Raw genomic sequence first — 21,280 nt, 5'->3', positions numbered from 1 at the left:
ATCTGACTATGGTGTTGGTGTGAAATACCGTCACTTGAAACCGACTTTTGCCCTCCAACAAGGATCAAGTTGTTGATATCAGGGGGGGGGGGACAGGAAGAACATAGCCACTCGAACAATTGTGTTTTCGTAAACATCCTATCTATGTAGTCATGCATGTGCTGTCAAACCATGTGGTTAATATCTTTAGTGTTATCTTCATTAGTAATCAACAATTGATTTTTCTGTCATTTGTGATGTTTCCCCTCTTTATTTAGATTACAAAACATACTTTCATGACTTTCACGTTATCAATAATGAAATGTAAGTTCGAGTCATGAAGGGTAACGCTGATCAAATCATTATGACCTTCTTGTTTGAATGTTTCAACCCAGACAGATAATTAGACTGTGAAACAAAATAATGCCTACATATTTCTTACAACTAACATGGCTGAAGGTTTATTGTCTTATTGCTGGCGAAACCCTATAACTCAATTTTCTCTTTAAGGAACCGTGCCTTGAGACACACTGACGCGATCACAATCATCCAAGCAGATTTGCACAAAATCAAAAGTGGTTTTCATAACGAGCATATGCATCAAAACAATTTGTGATATGTTTGCCATCATAATAACAAAGATGACACCCCTAAACAAATATAAAAAAGATAGTTGAAAATACATATAAATGAAATATAAAATAATTGAATGAATCTAACCTAAATAAATGAATATATGAATAATAAATAAACAAATAAATGAATAAATAAATCAATAATGAATGAATAAATAAATAAAAAAATGTGTAAACGAATAAATAAATCCATCCGTTGACTCTAAAATCACTCTCATATCACTCTTAAAGGTATTTGATAGACACATTTCCATCTTTATGTAGAGTATAGGGAACATTTCGTTGAGCTGTGTGAAAGGACCCCTAAACACAACACAAACGTAGATAAATAAACACATACGGTTTACACACACACATACCTTGACAAACACAGATTTATACAGATTTATACTGAGACTCATTCTCAATCCTAGATATCTATGTATAGCTTGGATTTCTCAGGAATATTAAGAGATAACATTTTAGACAAACTAGGGTATTGAAACTACCAATTGAAATTAAACAATCCATGGTAATTAATACGTATATATACTGTACATGTAATAGTTCTGTATGCGTGACATAGGGCCTTTTCACACGTAAATTTTTAATCATCATTGTAATGATGATTGCTATTGTTATCGTGACTGTGATTAGCGTTCGTGAATCTAATCATGTTCTAGTTTGGTTTCACACGTGCTAAATATTCGTCATTAGCCTTATTTTTCACTGGAATCATCACTGTGGAAGCGCCGTGGTGTAGCGGTTCTGACTCCCGCCTTGTAATCAGAGGGTCGTGTGTTCGAATCCCACCATGGTCTAGCGTCCTTTGGCAATACGTCAATCCACACTTTGCCACTCTCATCCAGGTGCTAATATAGGAAACATCAGTCATTGTGGTTGCTTTAGCAAGTTTGCGCCTAACTGGCTGCTTGAAATGCTATGAATCCAGTGACCGGGTAATAATAATTATGAAGCGCTTTGAACGGTCGTAGATTGATAAAGCGCTATATAAATGTCAATTATTATTATTATTCAAATTACGATTTGTTTTACCATGTGAAAGGGCGGTTGATCTTTCAAATAGGGCATGGATGACACTGGAACATGAAGTAGAAATACACTCAAATAGAGCCTTGAAGGACGGTCGATGTTCCATCATTGGAATGTAATTTCCGACTATCCACGTTCTTACCTTGTACATTGTGATACATGTAATAGAGTTTGTTAATTACATTTCTCTCCTTCTTCATGTACAAGGTTATATGGTTTGAACGCTCGGATGACGTGGGCGATAACGCAATTTGTAATATCTTAAGAAAACACCCAAGTCATATTCTAGTAATGATGGCTATTTTTGTATATTATGATGGACTGTTTTCAATTCGTGTCTTGCATTTACTTTTTTTTATTTCTCGGTCCTATTTTGTTTTCCCTTCTCTCCACATAAATGATGAATATGAAATAAGATATAAATAATAATAAATAATACGAAATGTCAATAATCATAAATCAGAATACCATCCCACAAAATCATTTCATATCGACTTTGCTTCCTCTAAAAAAATGACATAATTATTATATTCGAAAGGGGCAAACATTCAAGGTGGCTAAGCAACAAAAAGAAAACAACAACAGCGGTGCGCTTAAAAAGTAGCAAATGAAGTGAGTGACTCTAATATCAAAATTGTAAACGAATAATTGATGTTGTGATAGCTTTGGGGTGTTAAACGTCAGATAGGTAAGACATCAAAAGAGATTTGATGAAAATTATTTGATCATTTTGATGGATTAAACAATATTTCCACAATTTATTCCGAGTAGGCCTATATTAACTCATTGTTGCGTCATAAACGAGCACATGCGTATATTGCAACTGCGCAAGTCATCATAGTAACTTCAAATAAAAAGGAGCAGCAAAACAAATTAAATTATCATATTACTTTATTTTTCACATACAGCTCTATATGGATTATACTTCTTCAGATAACCTCATGTCCATGTACATAACTTAGAGACTGGTATCGAATCTTATTAAAAGGTAAGTGTCATTAAATAAACTTTATTTTAGGAATGATATTTTTTAGTTACTTGCAGATTTAGGTGTTTTACTGGAATAAAACAAAACAGCGTTAAATGGTATGCAATTTTATAGCGATGATATTTTTTAGTTACTTGCAGATTTAGGTGTTTTACTGGAATAAAACAAATCAGCGTTAAATGGTATGCACTTTACACGCTCAAAAAGCCTTGTTTCCAATACACCACAGCTGTCGATTTAAAGTAGCTGTTTTACCGTTTATGGAGAGCTTGACTGATTTCGGTGTTTTTCATCTCTATTCTCTTGCGTTTATGATTATTCATGCATGCTCCTAGTTTCGATAATTTATTCTCAGCCAGTACAGGGTCGACGCGCGTCCATCTTTCTTTGTGTACATGGATGCATTCACACGCGGATAAGTTTTAATAAAAAAAAAATGACAGGGGGAGGCAAAAGGATGTATTCAAATATTTATTCGTTTCACATTAAGAAATAAAAAACTAACATTATGTTACATAAAAAAGTCAACATATTGAATATTTCAACCACTGTAGAATAGAAAATCCTTTATAAATACTGAAAAAAATGTCCTTCAATTTTGAAAAACAATGGCCATTGCGAAATTTTGCCAAGCTATAGGAGAAGGGGTGGGTTGATCCATTAATTTCATGTGTGTTATGATAACGCTCTGTAATTGCATGCTTCTGGACTACCGGTAAAGGGGGGCTGCCAATTATTAAATTGCGATAGATTTGCAACCAGTTATTTTTATGTTGCTTGCAGTATGAATCTACATTCTTCCACGTCCTCATGAATAAAATCATTCAATCTAGAGCTCTGTTTCACGAAACGTACCATGACAGGATATCAGGCCACTGCCTAACCCTGTCATTACGGGGTTTTCACTATTGCTCGTGTGATTTTTTGCGATCACTAATTTGGTCACAATAATGTGTTGCACAGAATCCCAACGGTTGTGAGCAGTCGTACCACCAAATGTGAAAGAGACCTCATGGGAAGCCCAAAATGTCGAAATAGTGTTAAAATCTAGATCATGATGTCGTATAAAAACAGCCATTGCATGTTTCTCATACTCACTCTGCACTTCCATCCTGATTCAAAGGCGAAGGAAACTGGTTCAGTTATTAATCCTGGAAATTTATGAATGACCTGACTATTCAGATGAGCTGATAGATTGAACCTGGATTGGTAAAGCTTAGTGTTACAATTGGTTATGTATGGTTAAACCACATCCTTAGATCAGAGTTTAATTAAACCTGGGTTCAGAAAACGGGTCACCGAATGCCCATGATTTGGTGTCGGCAGAATACTAACTTTCATAATTATCATGATAAAATGTTTTGTGGAACAGGGTCCCATAGAACTCTTGTGATGTCGTTCAGCTACCTATGCGACGTCTATTTGGCGACGAGGAATTCCCTCGAGCACTCAAATCTCAAGGACATTTTTATGAAATCATGTATGGGATATCATTCAGGCGGCAAATATGAGACGACATTTTAAAGCGCCCTTCAAAATGTTCTGTACCCACTTCGTGCCCATGAATACTATCTAGTCATGTAGACCTAAGTGCTGGTACTGTTTGGCACTTTCTTCTTCTTCTTCATTTTCTTCTTCTTCATCTTTTCTTCTCTCTTCATCTCCTTCATTGTCTCCTCCTTCGTCGTCTTCTTTTTTTTCTCTTGTTATTGTCATGTGTTTCAAAAATTGCATTGGAATTTTGAACATAAATGTCATTTGGAGGAGGGGGCGCTCGAATACACTCATTGCAGCATTACGCTCTGCCAGTTTCCTCGTTGAATAATGATATCGAGACTTATCAAATAACCCTGGCCTTCAAAATACATAAATCACCAGTGGCGCCAATACACTTTTCTTGGTTTCACGACACGAATATGTTTTCCCTTCAATTAATGTTTTCTCTTCCGACAACGTATTAAATTTTATTTATTAAATACAATCAATCCATTTGCGTTGACACACTCATCCGTCTCCCGATCATAATTATTCATACTGCCATCCGCGCATTTTACTCAATACAAATACGAAGAATTGCCATGAATATCAAATGCGATTTCAAAACCCTATTTACTTTGCAATTTCGACCAACTCTGTGTACAAGTATTTTCCATCACCGATGTTATGAATATAAATGTACTATTTCTTTCCCTGAAATGTACAAGTTAGAAGACTGTATTGTTACTTCAATTCACCTGCAGTAAAATTTAAATTTGGTTTTAGTTTGTTTCATTCGAAAGTGAAAGGGGAATGAATCTTCACTGCAATTAAGTAATTAGAAAGAGAAACCCCTTTCACGTTCATATTTATTTATCTATCTATATATCTTTTTATTTGTTTATTCATATATCTATCTATGTATTAATTTATTTTAGTTATTTCATATATGGTTTCATAGATTTTGATATTTCAGAAGGCCCGATAGACATCATTGCAAAAATGATTAAAATATCGTGTTTGTACATGTATAACATTTTCGAAGAATGTATTGATTGCACCAAACAGGTCTTTATCACACTTTTTTTATACCAAGCCTGTGCATGGCAATGATTTGAAGAGGTACCTGGTTTCACAACGACTCGAACATATGAATTTCATGAAAGTAGCTTCCATTATAGACATGGTGAATTTTAAAAAAAATTAAAAGACCACCGACCCCCCACACACACACACACACAAATAAGACATGAAACAATGACAAGTATTAAATATGCTTTTTTTACGAGGGACTTGATATTGCCCTTGATTCCATACCTTTTGAAATATTAGTCTATACACATTTGCAGAGAGACACTTGCAATGTTATTGGATTCATGTAAACATTACTAGGTTATAACATTACATTGTTAATAGTTAATAGATCCTTTCTTTTGAACCAAAAACATCCAATTTAAATAGAAATTATGATAGGAGACATTCTGACAAGGTACGATTAAAATCGAGGTAGATGATTTTTATGCGTTAGTACCTAAACTATAGGTTTAAACCTTTTGAACTTTAATGTAAAGCTAAAAAAGATTTTAATTAGAATATTATGAAATATGATATTAGTCCTTTGGATTAAAAATTATTTCCAATTTTCGTCTGATCACTATTCGAAGCCGATGAGGATTTATTTAAAATCCTCGAAAAATTCCTAATTTCGTCACCCCCAACATTTTTAAGTTCGCTTATCACCTATAACCCGAACCCCGGCCATACGGGAATGATTAATGCTAGCCATTTCTCGATTGAATCAATTCCATCTATTCCCTCACTCATCACCGATATTGCCATAAGGCTGAATAAAACATGAGGGTGTGGTATAAGGAGATGAAACAGAGAACATGGTGAAGAGAGAGATAAAATGAGGGGAAGGGGATGGTAAGAAAGTGGATGCAGAGAGAGGGGAGGGGGGGGGAGAGCGGGAAGTAATTGAGAATAATCGGCAGATCTTAAACATACTGAATATTGTCCATTTGTGTTCCTTTATAAGACATTCAATTTTTCGGATGTCCGTTTCAATAACCATTCAATCAAGAACTCGTACACAACAAAGGGATAAGTTTATAACGCTGTTATCGCAGAATCATGAGCAGAATCAGATGCATAAGCACAACAAATGAGCATAGGTTCAACAACAAACTTGCATAATCATGGTATTACAGAGTGAGCATAATTCTTGCTACTACAAACAAACATGATTTCCGCCATATGTATAAAAATTGTAAGTATAATCATATCTGTTTAAGCATAATCTGAAACATAAGGCTCGCTATACTATCTAAAGCGCCACCTTCAAAAGTCCCTCATTCAAAATTGCAATAACCATGTGGTTACGCATGCGCGGTCATGCTAATTAGCAATGGGCAATGACAACCAATTTCATGACCCTTGGGTGTCGCATATGTCACGTACTTGATTAATCTTGTGTCCATCTCTCATTACATATGTCCAACACACTTTAAAGGTCACTTCTGCCTAGTAGCTGTTATTATACATTGCAGTCAATAATTATGAACTAATAATGTACTTAATTTGTTTTTCTATAATAGTTTGGTAGATTTCAAATATGTATTTTACTTTTTAAGTTATACCCTACTTTATGTCCATCTCCGTATGTGATGTGCGGTTATTTTTTGAAAGCTTGATTTAATATTTTGATTCATGTGATTTTAAACACGTTGAAGAGAAATTTGAGCAATAAAGACGCACCCCCCCCCCCTCTCCCCCTCTCTCGCTGTGCCCAACATATCTTCAAATAAGTTTTCGCTGCAGTCCTAAATACATAAACCTTATTGGTATGTTTCGTCAAATAATAAGTAATTTTATGTAGTGTATATTTCCGTCCACACAAACTATAATGTCCGATAGTCTATTTCCAAAGAATTCTGGTCAGTTAATTACCTTGCATGTAATCCCATGAATGACCATCATCCGAAGAAGGTGTCAGAAGTCTTCCCTGATGACTTGGTGATGCAGAAAAGTAATGAATTCTAACACGTATCCGATCCGACATCAAATTTGTGGGACGGTCATATATTTGAAGCACCTGTTAAGTTTAAATCATGAAAAACTAGTGTAGAGGTGAAGGACTAATGTGTTGTCTCTTTGATTACCTCACGATTCCCCTTTGTTTGATTTTAACCGTGTTAACTCAATAGTTTACCTTTTAAAGAGTTAGATTGATTGGAATATACATGTATGTCAACTAAAAAATGCCAGCAACCACTCCATTAATACAATCACTTTCATTATTATTTTTATGATTATTATTATTATTATTATTGGTATCGTCATCATCATTATCATTTTTATTCCTCTTCTTCTTATTATTATTGTTATTATTTTTATCATTATTATTATTATTATCATTATTATTATGTATAAGAAGAATTGTAAAAGCAATTACATTCAGTTTATTTAGTTATTTCCTCTTTAAAGATATTTATAGAATAGAATGATCAAGAATGTTCCAGGAGGCTCTATAGTACAGCTTTGTTACACATGAGTAATCTTTGAATAATCTTTGTTATCTCTGGTATGTCCCAAGAGAGACAATACAGACTGCTAAACAATAGGGATTGCTTTACAATAGACTTGTATTGGTAGTGGAAATGAACAATAGGCTTAGCTATTTTGTTGACATGTTAATTTCACTGAGGTCATTCAAGAGTCTTCCAGAATGTGATTACTCCAGAAAGAAGGAGAATGTTCTTTTTAAAGTGAATACTAGAAGTATCTAGAATAGTTGAAATGTGGATATTTAAGCTGGCAGTTTCATCATATCATCATAATCATACCAGATCACTTCATCAGCTATGGGTTTCACGCCAGACTTTATGTCAGAGTAGACTTTATTTCCACCTGGAATATTTATCTTCTGTGGAATTATTTACACACCATCAATGAACGGTTTGCAGTTATTTTGAGAGAGGAATTCTCAGTTATTATTATTATTATTACTATTACTATTATTGGTATCATCATCATTATCATTGTTATTCTTCTTATTATAATTATTGTTATTATTATTATTATAATTATTATTATTATTTACCATTGTCATTATTATGTTTTTTTTATTATTATTATTATCAATATCATTATTATAACCTCTCCATCGCTCTTTTCCTCTTCTTCATCAAAATAATCCTAGTTGCTTTTTTTAACTAAAAGTAAGAAAATAAACTCACTTCTCTCTCACAATGCAATATGTATATTGAACCTTTTGCTATAGGCATTTGTTTATGATGGAGTGTTAGTCGTTATAAGTCTATATCCAGATAACCCCTGTTTCACATTCCATAGAGGTCCTCTTTATTTACTTCACATTCATTAGCAGGGCAGTATACTGTGACTCATAATGGTAAATGACAACAAGCATTGCACGTGTTACCGTTACAAACCATGGTATAGTAATCTATATTGCACGTGTCTGTGTGCATCGGACATTATTACACATTTTTCTGTTATATCTAATGGAGATAATAAAATGAAAACTTGATGACAAATTTCTTATTCATTAAATTCGTGGTTTGATGTTAAGAAAAAAGAAAGTGGCTCAAGCTCCATTAAACCATTGTAACATGTGCTAAGATTTGTTTTGATTTACTTTCCATAACATCCATACGAACTTTCAAGTCTATTTTACCCATATCGGTACGAGAAATATGCATGTGAATGGATCATGTCAATAATAGAACCAAGCTGGATCTAAGATCGACAATGCCTGATTGTTATCGAAGATGATTTTGTATGATAGTTATACATACATTATCTACCCCAAAATATGTTGTTTTATATGACTGACCGTACGTACAGAAACATACTGAGAAGAGTGTTTTATGTTTTAATGGTTCAGGTGGGTGTTTCATAAAGATGTTCGTAAGATACGAATGACTTTACGCACAACTGGTGATCCTTTCTTATGCTATGTGATATCTCTATATGTAATTGATTTATGACCTAAGAACATGTTCCAGTCGTGCGTAAAGTCGTTCGTAACTTTACGAACAGCTTTATGAAACATCCACCAGGTGCGATTAATAGATAGTTACATGAGGTATGTATCATCTGATCAATCAACAAAAATAGTTCCTTTGATTGATTCATATCAGCCCATTACTGGATCAAGCTCGATCTTAACAAAAAACATGTGTTTAATTTTAAATTATCAATTATTGACACCTATACGCCGGTGGCATGTACAAAAATGCTTATTCCAATATTGGCTTAAAGTCAGGTAAAAAAATGCTGTTATCTGTAAGTATCTACATGTACCACGATAATGATCACCAGCAAAGATGAACTTTATCATTTCATTACGCATCGTTTCAATGTACTAATCGTTTTCTCAAGAATATCATTTTCGAAAATCATAAAACGAAAAAAATGCACATAAGGGGAAATTGAGTGGGGGTACAGTGGGGAAATTAGAAAAGTGAAGAAGGAAAGAAGAGACGGATAGAGAGGAGGAAAATAAAAAGGGAGATATGAATAGAAAGAGGAGAGACAGAGAGTGTGGCACAGATAGAATTTGTATTATGTTCTATTCGGAGAAATTGAATTTAGATTAGAAAATTGGTAGGCTCATTTCTTTATACGAAAATTGTTTGGTTTAATCTTTGATAAGTCCTGCATGGAATCCCAAGTGGAAAATGTCCGTAAAATTGAATTTTAGATTTAATTATTATTTTTGTCCTCGTTTATTTCAAACTTGCAGTCCTGCCTCAGAATTGAATCATGCATAGGAAATTGATCAAACAATACCTAGGATTCGTATAGTTTTCAGATTTAATTGAATAGCATTGCCCACTTGAATTGTTCCACAACCGACATTGTCATGCAATAATGGTCAAAGATTAAAATTTATTTATTCATGTTTAAGTCTGCACGAAAAGCGGTGTAGTCTTTAACAAGCTTTGGGCGTAGTAGTAGTAATAGTAGTAGTAGTAGTACAGTAGTATATTAGTAGTAGAATTAGTGATAGTAGTAGTAATAGTAGTAGTAATAGTAGTAGTAGTAGTATAGCAGTAATATTACCATTAATTTATTTGTTTTTATTATCATTAATACTACTTTATTGTTTTATTGTTATCATTATTAATATCAATGTTGTTATCATTATTATCAGTATTATTGTTGTTGTCACCATCATCATCAATTGGGATGTCAGTGCGCTTTACAGGCATAATATAAACAAAAATAAAACCACACTTAACGAATTTGAACGATAGAAAGAGCCTAATACAACACCTTAAAATACCATCTTGAATTAATCAATTTATGAATTATACATGACTAATCTACATTAATTTCATTTCATGAATTTTCATGACTTGTTTGTTTAATCGGCTCAGATAATAACCTTTAATACAAAAGACACATTCAGTCGACTGACCTAGTAAATACGGTTACACTTCGTAATTCCGAAGGTTCGTAATTCCGGAACACTTTAATTGCCTATACCTCGATATTCATTCATCCGAAAACGTAATAGGGTTTGTTAATCCGAACATTTGTGGCGTAATTCCGAAGATTCGTTATTCCGAAGGTTCGATAATCCGAAGACGAAATAAGGTTCGATGTTCCGAAGGTTCGTTAATCCGAAAACGAAATAAGGTTCGTTAGTCCGAAAACGAAATAAAGTTCGTTAATCATTTCGTTTTCGGACTAACAAACCTTCGGAATTACGGCCCTCATTTTGTTTTCGGATGAACGAACCTTCGGAATTACGAACCTCATTTCGTTTTCGGACTAACGAAACTTCAGAAATACGAACCTTAGGAATAACGAACCTTCGGAATAACGAAGCATCGGAATTACGAATGTATGCGGTAAACACAGTGTTTATTGCGGTAATGAATATCCACAAACACCAGCAAACAGTCCTTCATCTCCGCCTCATTCCACTTGATTCAATCTAATCTAATATCAATCCTCCAATGCAGAAAATGTGGTTAGCTTTTCCTCACATACAAAAAACGAGATGTCATAGCATTTTCCGGCATGCTCCTTTGCCAGTGTGTTCTAATAGCATTCTGACGATGTATTAATAACATCACTTAGACTGTTCTGGCGAAAATCACATTGATCGGCATTTGTTTTATCGATATTATAAAAATATCAAGCGAGTATTTGAGGATGAGAAATACGGGTTTGGCAACAGTTCGTGCAAGACTCCTTTCAATATCTTTATTTGTATAGTGTAGATCACCCAATGGTCGATGATTGATTGGGGGTCATATTTGTCTCGCCTGCGTAGCAGAGCAAGACTATATAGGCGCCGCTTTTCCGACGGCGGCGGCGGCGTCAACATCGAATCTTAAACTATGGTTAAGTTTTTTAATAACATCATAACTTAGAAAGTATATGAACCTAGTTCATGAAACTCGGACATACGGGTAATCAAGTATTCCTGGACATCCTGCCTTGGTTTCAGGTCACATGACCAAGGTCAAAAGTCATTTAAGGTCGATGAAATCAGACCATGTTCGGGGAATCGATTTCGAAATCTTAATCTAAGGTTAAGTTTTTGAAATGTCATCATAACTTACATGTAGAATGTATACATGTTATTAGACCAAAAGCTTCGGTCTCTGTTATGTTGGTTGTTCAGCTGAACTGCGTTGGCTTCACTCACCAAATACAGAGACCGAAGTTCTAGCGCGATCTGTACAGGGGACTCAATGGCCATATGTTTATGTACTTAAGATCGGATAAAACGGGGAAGTGAATTTGCGCGACAGCCGAGGTAAGTCACGGTTTTTGTTCCTTTTAACTTGATTTTCTATGTTTTTTTGGCAATTAATGCCAGAGGGAATATTAATTTGCATTTTGGTTGTGTTAACTTTCAAAATTTTTATTCATTAAAGACAAAAATTGAAGAGCCCCGACGGGGGGATTTTGCATTGCAAGTCCCCTAAAGGTGGCTGCACGATAGCGAGCCGTCTGTGTATAAGGAGAAATAAAAAAAATTAAATGTAAAAAAAACTCCTCGAAACAGACGGCTGCCAGCTGTCTAACATGTTATGTGCACCTAGTTCATGAAACTTAGATATAAGGTAATCAACCATTACTAAACATCCTGCCCGAGTTTCAGGTCACATGAACAAGGTCAATGAACTTTGGCCATGTACATAACTTTGAATGTTTATTGATCTAGTTCATTGATCTAGTTCATAGTGGCTCAGTGGTAGAGCGCCCGCCTCATGGACGGGAGGTCGTGGGTTCGATCCCCGGCCGAGTCATACCAAAGACTTATAGAAATGTGACCTTCTGTCTTCTTGCTTGGCGCTCAGCATTTAGAAAGGAGAAGGGTAATAATAACATATTATGTTATGCAGGGCCCGCTGGAAGAACAGCTTACAGCTGAGAGTGGCTACCCTGGGTAAATAAGAGTTATTATTATTATTATGAAATATGAACAGAAGGGTAATCAAGTATCACTAATTTTCTTGAATCGCGCAATGCAGGCGAGACTGCCAGAGGCGCTCAACATGATTTTTGTTTGTTTGGGGGGGGGGGGGTGTTGGTCCAAACCAATATACGTAAATCTTTAATTTGTTAAGACTTTACTTTTTTTGTAAAAATTAAATTATTTGAAATGCTTTTAAAACATTTTAATTTGGAGTGCTCAACAATCAAATATAATCGGCTTTGTGATTCCTTTAAAAGGAAGTAAAATATTGCCAATCGATAACCCTCCCTCAAGCAATTATAGTTTAAACTTTTCAACAACTTGGTTTAATATATAGTGTTCGAACAAATTTATGAATTTCGAAAGATTTACGTTTACAGCATTCCATATAATAGTTGGGAAATCTATTGTATGTGAACGAGATGGCACAAACTTACAATTTGGCAATCTGGTGAAGCTCAGAATTTATTTGTTGCAACACGAAACCGAAAATGTAAATCGACTGTCAATCTCTTGTATTTGTTTTTGTATAAGAAAAATATATTGCTTTTATCCTGACAAATGGAAAAGACCTATATGGGGTCCCGTTCGATAGTTTCAACCACGGAGCTATTATCTCTGCTTTATAGCTCCATAGTTTCAACGACATCAAAATATGTATTATAGGGCGGGAATTTGAGGGTCGCTTGGTCGTTCGAAAGGAATATTTTCATTTCATTAAATTTTTATTGTTTTATATTGTAATATGTAACATTTACTTGTCTTCACTCCTAGCATGCCTAGGAGCTCTTTAAAATGGGGGCACAGTATACGCGCAAAATTTCATTATCGCGGTTTTCAACGAGTGGTGACGTGTTTTAATAGCAAAACAACCTTGCCACAGTGTCAGTCTTCGGCTAAAATGCGATTATCAGAGCTTTTTTTCCAATGAGAGATAATATATGGGATGGCCATTCATTCCTTGACCTGAATAGAACTCATGGCTATCCTTCGATAAAAACATAAGGCTTCTTGGAGATTGGAAACCCATAATCTGCTTAAAGAGAGGAATTATCCCCAGTGGCTTCAGGCAGAGACTTGACCCATTAGAAGTAGATATATAGCCTGTACATGCAAACTCTTGGTATTTGAAAGCGAAAGTGGTTTAGTTTACCTTTACAATATTGTGCCCTCCCTCCATCTACCAGTTATTTTCTCGAAGACAAAGCAATAAGCCCCCCCCCCCACTCTCTATATCCTACCCCCTGGCCCTCTCTCCCACGTTAATGTATCTAATCATTTTCATTTCTATCTATTGACATGCTTGAAGAGTTAACAGGTTGCCATCGATACATCCTTTAACACAAAGGTTAGCGAATGATTGTACGCTTAATTTTGTACATTGAAGTCAATGCAATCAATCGTTAAAAATGTTCTGCGATCATTGTTAAGCTTTGAGTTCCAGTCCCCAGGTAATAAAAATAATATATTTTACACTATACTCCTAAAACAGGATTAGTTGAAATAACCGGTATGGGTTTCTGACTATAGTGAGGATACAGATTAAACGATTATCGATTAGTTCAAATGTTGGCTGGTTCTTCTTAAAGCAGGCCTTTTTCTACGCGTTTCATCAATCAATTCGCGGTAAAGCGTGTAAATACATTAAAGGACATGTCCACCCCAACAAAAACTTGATTTGAACAAAAAGAGAAAAATTCAACAAGCATAACACTAAAAATTTCATCAAAATCGGATGTAAAATAAGAAAGTTATGGCATTTTAAAGTTTCGCTTATTTCAACAAAATAGTTATATGAACGAGCCAGTTACATCCAAATGAGAGAGTTGATGACATCACTCACTCACTATTTCTTTTGTATTTCATTATATGAAATATGAAATATTTTTATTTTCTCGTCATTGTCGTGTGAAATGAAGTTTCATTCCTCACTGAACACATGGAATTCCATTATTTTAACATTTTGTGCTTCAGGCAAGGAGGTCCTAATCGTCAAATTCGTAAAAATTGAAATATTGTATAATTCAAACAATAAAAAACAAAATAAATAGTGAGTGAGTGACATCATCGACTCTCTCATTTGGATGTAACTGGCTCGTTCATATAACTATTTTGTTGAAAATAAGCGATAGCTTGAAATGTCATAACTTTCTTATTTTACATCCTATTTTGATGAAATTTTCAGCGTTGTGCTTGTCTGATTTTTCTCTATTGATTCAAATCAACATTTTTCTGAGGTGGACTTGACCTTTAAGGAAATATACATTTGACTGCATCATTTATTTTGTTGGCTCGTCTTTACATCCTTACCATGCGTTTTATTTTAGCCGTTTATCTGAATATTTGATAATTATGTTATATTATTTTGATGATCGCAAGAGCATATTCACTGCAGAAGTTTAAAAACACACCTGTTTTAATTGCATTAGCTGAAGTTGAAATATGCAGATAGTGATTATTTATAATTCGTCCTTTTAGACAATCATGTATTTCAGTTCAAATTATATTACTTGTTTGTGATTAAAACTCCTTCAAAATAATATTCATGTTTATATTTCATGTAATAAATATGAACAAAAAGCAGTCGTTTGTAAAATCGTTCGAGAACTTATATACAGATTCGTGAATAACGCAGGTTTATTTAACCATGCACAATCCTCTCACCCACGCCTATATACTGTATTGACATTCATTTAATTTTTGTTGTTGTTGTTTTTGCCTTCTTTTTCTTTAGCGCGTGAACGATTCTCCAATTTGGGAGTCATGCCAAAAACGCATGAAATCATATTTAGGTTGGCAAAAACAACGTTACTCATCCACATCCGATCGATTATTTCGGAGGAAAGAGCTCAAAGTAGAATGCTCAGTTTTTCCCCATTTCTTCAAGCCCCATCTCAACCACACTGAGATGGTTGTTTTCCCCCTCAATCTACTTTGGTTAGGATGCATATTATGTCACTTAGGGAATGCCAATTCAAGATGGTATTCTTCATGAGGATGGTAAGCACGTAATGGTCTTAAAGTACAGTAACCTCCCACCAAGAAGCAACAGAAGACGGATGCATGGAGGATCGTTGTTAAGCAAAGCGATCCTACACGCGGGAAAACTTCTTCTCATGTGTGGCGATTTTTCACTTGGCGATCCTACACGCAGCGACGGGACGATGTAACGTAGCGCGATCCCGTCGCTAATAATTGGCGGTTCGTCTTAAGTCACGTGATATTGCGGTGAACTTGAGGCGCCACGGTCGTGAATTAAAGAGTGTGTAAAAGTAATCATGCATTTTCTGAAGGGTTGGTTTGGAAGTCGTGAGCGGAAATGAATAATGTATTTATCGTGTTTACAGTGACATGTCAATGAGTTTAATACGGTTTATTAATTTCATTTATTGTTAAAGAATCTGAAATTTTACTGTTGCTCTGTAATTGTTAATTGTTGATATCAAAATGATTTATTATTTGTCTATTTATTTTTTTATAAATACATAATCTTTTTATTGATTAGTTGACTTTTTGTTTTCATGAGAATGAATTTTCGTACTACATGATTTCTTATTCATGAATTTAAAAAAGCGGGTGTTATCCATAAGTGATAAACCTGCTGAAAATTAGAACTTGGGGTGTGTCGGAATGTGAATAAAATTAATGATATACATTATCGCATATCTACATAAATAACACGATGTCGCTGGACCAAGCCACCTTTGAAATAATTGAACGGGCACAAAAGTCTTAGCAATAACGATGAAAAAAAAACATTTTTAGAGAAACTATGTTGATGAAAGCATAAATACATGTTTGCATGTGATCCTGTCTGATAACTTCGTATGATGTGATGCTTTGTTGAAGTTTTGCCCCTCTCTCTAACAAAAATTAACAAAATAATGAACACTAAAACAAAAATGAACGATCGATTAGTTCTTTGTACAGCGCATGCGCCATTCACATGTACCTTCAAATCCTTATTTAAACCATGTAGTCTGAAGAGTCCCATAAATCAACCTAATCATCATCGATGGAAGCATGTTACAATCTCAATTACTAATCCAATTATAAGGTAGAAGGTGTTTCATTATCAAATTAGGATTGTGATGTCCATTACTTGCAGCGGAAATGAGACTTTAATGAAGTAAGATTTATAAAGCAAATTGGGATAATGTAAATGCTAACACGGAGTGGCAAGGTGGCGCCGGCCTTGATGTTGCGTTTGCGTGGAAGGCGAGAAGGCCTGCGGACTGACTTGATACTTGTAATAAACACGTTCCTCAAGGAAAAGTAGGGGCTCAATACTGAGCCTATTTTATATACAACTTTGAATGTGATATGTTGATGGAAATGATAACAAGTGTGTAATCATGGCCATGGTGATAGTTAGAAGTCAGTATGTGGGGGCGTTTACAGCTTCCTGGTGAAGAAGAAGAAAATAGAAGAAAAAGAAGGAGGAGGAGAAGAAGAAGAAGGAGGAGGAGGAGGAGGAGGAGAAGAAGAAGAAGAAGAAGAGGAGGAAAAAGAAGAAGAAGAAGGGGAAGAGGGGAAGGAGGAGAAGAAGAAGAAGAAGAAGAAAGATGCGACGGAAAAGAAAAAAAATATGAGCAATAGGAAGGCGTAGGATACGGTGGAGGAGGAAAACAAAGATGAGGGAATGGTAAAGAAAGATATAATGACGACCAAATACTTGAAAGAAATATCTAAAGTGTATGTGCGTCTATATTTCGATATGAACACAGTTCAGATAGAGTTTAATATCCACCTTCATCATATTCACTATGCAGTCATCATGTCTTCTAGCCAATTCACCAATGTAATATTTGCCCTGCACTTTAAACTGCATATTAAAACATGACATTTGGAGAAACAGAGGATAATACATCGCATTCCATATGATGTCAAATATTCTCAATCTTCGATTCATCCCGAGTCCAGGCCATATTGTCGTGCATCCCGCCGCGGGTCAAACGGCGTGGACCGATGATTATCGGCATTTCTTTGGTTACGACTCATCGATTTCTGTGGCCTTTCCAACAAAATTAGTTCCAAGTCATGAACAGGCTTGCTGACATCCAGTGGCGTTGTGGCGGGGAGGCTTAGAGAAGGGGGAAAGGGGCGCCGAGATCAGACGGGGAGGTTTGCGTTGATATTCAACGTTACTGGAGGTTGAATATGAAAGTTCTGAGATTGGTCGAATATATGGACATGACTGCTTGAAGGGAGGAGAGGGTGGGACATATATTTTAATTATGATGGAGCCTGAGCAAGTGAGTGAGTGAGTGTGAAAAGAGCCATAAATAGAGCTAGGGGGTTGGGGACATCTGACGAAGAAAGATCTGTCATAGATACCAAACAAGATAAGGAGAGTAGAGAGAGAGACAGAAAGACAGATAGAGAGGGAGGAGAGACAGGGAAAATAAAATACTTAGTCCTTTAAGGGGTAAAGCAGCTGCATGCGTAAAGAGGAAGAAAAAACAATGTGTATATACTGATGACAATAGTGACGCTTAAATGTAGACATGGTAGAGATATTAAGTGTATTTGGATGAGGTTTTTAACTGTTTAAAACATCTTTTTAGATAATAATCGAGGTAAAAGATATTGAAGAACGACAGGTAGGAAAGATGGAAGACCACTTGACAAAGGAAACAATGAAAACTGAGTTCTGTTTAGTTAAAGTCTCATTAAAAACAAGGAACAGTATATGTACATCGGAAGTTACTATTCCATTGCGACTCTGGAGGAAGGGGAGGGGCGTTGAAGGGCTACTTCTACATGATCATGGTATAATGACTGTTAATGTTCATTCGTTTTGATTACTCTCTTCTCATGTATTTTATGGCCGTATGCACTTTTTTCAATGGGGGCAGGATGCGTTTTAAAAAAAATGGAGAAACTGGAAAACGAGAGAGCAAAGCGACCGAGCTTGCAACTGATGCCCTTTGCCTTTTCCTAAAATGAAATTCACCTGCACAGTTTCCGTTCAATTTTGCGAGAATTTTCGGTAAAAAAATGAAAGTTTTCAGAATTCAGGAGAGGGGGATGCAACAACTTCCTGCTGTGTACAGCCATGATCTTGAAAATGCCGATGATGTAATGGACGACAGATTTTATACTGTTTATTTCATTCATTAAGTATTTTGTAATTTTATTTATTTTACCTATGCTGTCTCACTTGCTTTCTTTTTCGAATAAGTTCCTGAAGCTAAAACTAAAAGTCGAAAATGTGAACTCATAATGAGTTTACATGTACGTTCGAACTTCATATCTACTGATGATGACACTCGATATTCACCTAGGTGTTTTCGCAACACCTTCTGGGTGTCTTTGAAGCGTTCCATTAGGTATGTGTTTATCAAACACTGCAGTTTTGAATGAAATCCGAAAATCACTAAGAAGTCAGTCCAAATCATTTTTGTGTTGTGCTGAACACTGTCTTGTCAGATGTACATGTATATATAGCCCGAAATAGATTGGGGATTTTTATCGTATCTGTATCGCGCTAACCAATATACATTTCGAATGAGTGTTTAATAGCCCCTCCCCCCTTGATTATTTTTTTTTTCTTTTTAGTGTACCGATTTATGGGTACTGGCATGGAAAGCATCCGAATGATAAACATTACTGCGGGTGTCCTTTGCTGCCAAACATTAGCTAATGCATGATAATACTTTGTCTATTACCACGTTATACACGCACTAGGTTAGCAGTCAATGTACCAATGGCATGTACCGTGAAATGTCGTAAAAATGTATTGCTCCCTTCATGGTAATTATTATTATTCTATTATTCCACAAACATATTCGAAATACAATAATTAAAAACTTTAGAACATTACATTTACGACCATCTGTTTGAGGTCTATAGAATGAATATAAATTTTCGATTCATTTCAATCAAATGGCCCAAATAATTGGATGGATAGTCTTCGGAAAGTGTAAAACAATAATTAAATCATCACGTTTTGATCTTTCGATCTTAATTACTGTAGAATTTTCTTCCGACTTTTTACTTTCACAAGATCTATACTTTGAATTTGAGATTATGTAACCACGGTGGTTCCAATTTTTCCTCAATGAGGTTGAAATTTCATTAACAATTTCTCAATTATTATGATTATTGATCGGATTTCCATTTCAAAGCAATTTTCAACTTTACGACCAATTCTGTACTACCCCCCATCCCATTCCTCATTTATCAATTAGTGTGCTTTGGCCGAAGCATTGCCATGATTGTCGAAATCTTCATGTATTATAAAGCTACCTACATGTATCACTGTGAGCTTCTCGTCTGATATTCTCTCTCTTTCACATTGAAATCACACTTCATTTATAATTCAAAAGGTTGTTGCGCCTCTTGTATCATTCTAGTTTCCTAAAAATACATGTGGTGTAACGAGCATTTGCTCACTGCGGCGCCATCTTATTCCTTCCTACAGAATATACCTGAACTGCAAATGTGTCAGCACGTCGCCACACGTAGGTAATCGACATAACAGTCTTCTCCCCGCGGTATCCCTCCATCAGCAACGGTGCGGATGAGATCAAATATTCCGTGGGATTTCTGCCGCATCTCATCGCTCAGTCTTCTGCTCTTTTCCACTTTTCTCATCTCTTTCCTTTCCTATATATTTTTTTCTATTTGATTGAAGGGTTTGACATTTATTGCCAGGCAGCTGCCGTGGTATGAGCAGCAGTCGACAACATCATGTCATTAAAATCGATCACTGATTTAGCCTGAATAATTGATTTGCTCATGAAAATTGCATACCTTCATTTCGCAGCGGAAGGTACCTGAGTATCAGATCAGAATAGAAAGCTGTTACAAAGCACTATTCAGCATTAGCCCAACCCCCCTCATTATCACTCTCACTTTCTCTCTCTATATATATATATTTTCTTTATAACCATTGAGCCCCTCCCTCACACACACACACCTCAGCGCCGCCCAAAACATATGTTGTCACCTACATGTATATCTCTCGGTATAGCCCCTCCCCCTCTCTCCCCTTCTCTAACCCCCCACCCCCTCCAGTCTCCCTCTCTCACTCTCTCTCAATATATATATGTATGTATGTATGTGTGCGTTTATGAATGTATGTATGTATATATACAAAAAAAATCATATATGAGATATGTTACATTCTTGTTTATTAATATTGTTAAAGCGCTTCTCATACCAATTTAATTTTTCTTGTAAATTTTCCACGATTGCTGCACTTAATTTTAATAATCCCATTCGCATTATACAGTCTACTTTTGTTTTTTACTCTTAAAAAATATAATCTCACAATGCCATCACCTTTCATCATGTTCCTCAAAAGAATTTCCATTATGGAGATCACCAATACCCCCAACGCACAATGACTAAATGTCACAACAAAAAAGATCAATATGTTTTTCTCCTTCCATCGGGTCAGAAGGTTATCTCTTCAAATTATATTATTGACAGTCTGTTGTCATATTTTCCTCGATGACTGCGTTTCGTCATCACCACCATCCCACTCAGTTTATCAGTTTATGACCGGCGTACTATATCGCAGTCACACTATCGAGTTGAGCCTTGATCGATCAATTTGTTTTATATTATTTTGAATGACATACCATCGGTCGGTTTGGAATCGGTTTTGTCAGTGTAACTTGACATCGAAGAAGTGGTAAACATGACATCGGTATCAAATAACTGATAGCGTCCTATCAACATGATCAAAGTTACTTC

General features: G+C 35.5%; 1 protein-coding gene across 1 annotated transcript in view; it reads left to right on the top strand.

Annotated features, from left to right (window-relative positions):
- Positions 1–2,553: 2,553 nt before the first annotated feature.
- Positions 2,554–21,280, top strand: part of LOC121413629 — a 67,315-nt gene continuing 48,588 nt past the window's right edge. Inside the window, exon 1 of the mRNA XM_041606535.1 lies at positions 2,554–2,634. The gene's annotated coding sequence lies outside the window, so the exon portion shown is untranslated. The remainder of the gene's footprint in view (positions 2,635–21,280) is intronic.

The sequence above is a fragment of the Lytechinus variegatus genome, chromosome 4, assembly GCF_018143015.1.
Source record: "Lytechinus variegatus isolate NC3 chromosome 4, Lvar_3.0, whole genome shotgun sequence".
NCBI lineage: Eukaryota > Metazoa > Echinodermata > Echinoidea > Temnopleuroida > Toxopneustidae > Lytechinus > Lytechinus variegatus.
Note: the sequence above shows the minus strand (reverse complement) of the source record. Positions and strands in the feature narration are given on the sequence as shown.